General features: G+C 45.3%; 1 pseudogene; it reads right to left on the bottom strand.

The window, feature by feature from the left end:
• Positions 1-5: 5 nt before the first annotated feature.
• Positions 6-1,006, bottom strand: LOC123254093 (annotated as a pseudogene).
• Positions 1,007-1,009: the final 3 nt, after the last annotated feature.

Raw genomic sequence — 1,009 nt, 5'->3', positions numbered from 1 at the left:
AGGAAGGTTGCCACGTTAAGGAACATGTCTATCTCAGGGGTCTCCTAGTATGTTGTCGACAGTGCTTTGGCTACCGCTTCCTTCGCCATACTGATTTCTTTTGAATCATTTTCTTTGATGCTCAGAGTTGTGTTGAGAAGCATATGAAGGAGGGGTTTTACCATGCTTATTGTGGAATGCTTGGATGCAGACATCGTCTCAGCCACTTGTTTAAAGGGATGCAGCAGGGCCACCAGCCCCTCCATGGTGTCCCATTCACTGGTCTCCAACATAAGGGGATGGGGATTGCTATGTTCTACTAAAACAGCTGCAATGGCACACTGCTGCTCTTTGAGGCGCTGCAGCATGGCAAGTGTGCTTCCCCACCAGGAGACCCAGTCGCTCACCAGCCTGCAGTGCATGAGGTTCTGCTCTTTCTGCTTCTCACTTAACATGTACATGGCGCCTGGAGATTGCTGAAAATATTCCACCAGTTTCCGGCACCTTGTCAAGAGACTCCCCAGCTGAGGGAGCTGGAAACCTTGTTGTATTCCTGCATTGAAAGTCTGACCCAAACAAGGCATGTGAACTGGAATACCTAGAAGTGACCAAGCTTTCACGATATCTTTGCCATAATCTGTTGTAGCACCAAAGACTTTTGTGTGGATCCCCCAATCAATGAAGATCTCATAAAGGACTCTCGTAATTGTCTCTGCAGCGTTTTCTTCAGGGACCTCAAATGTCTTTAAGCATCATGACTTACCAGTCAAAAAATCATAAGAGCTGCTACTGAGGAAATTAACTACAAGGGTCACATAAGGCTTCTCCAAATATCGGTGGATATTCCACACCACAAAACGTCAGCTAGTTCTTTCAAGATTATTTCTCTAACTGCACTGCACTTTTCAGGAATGGCTTTTGTGCAGAAAAATTTTCTGCTAGGAAGCTCATATCTTGGATCTGCTGTTTTCAAAAGAGTCTTAAATGTTGGCTCATCCACTATGGAAGAAGGATACATGCCCTCACAAAT

This window comes from Gracilinanus agilis, unplaced genomic scaffold (genome assembly GCF_016433145.1).
Source record: "Gracilinanus agilis isolate LMUSP501 unplaced genomic scaffold, AgileGrace unplaced_scaffold14777, whole genome shotgun sequence".
Lineage (NCBI taxonomy): Eukaryota > Metazoa > Chordata > Mammalia > Didelphimorphia > Didelphidae > Gracilinanus > Gracilinanus agilis.
The sequence above is the reverse complement of the archived record's forward strand: the minus strand, read 5'-3'. Positions and strand labels throughout refer to the sequence as shown.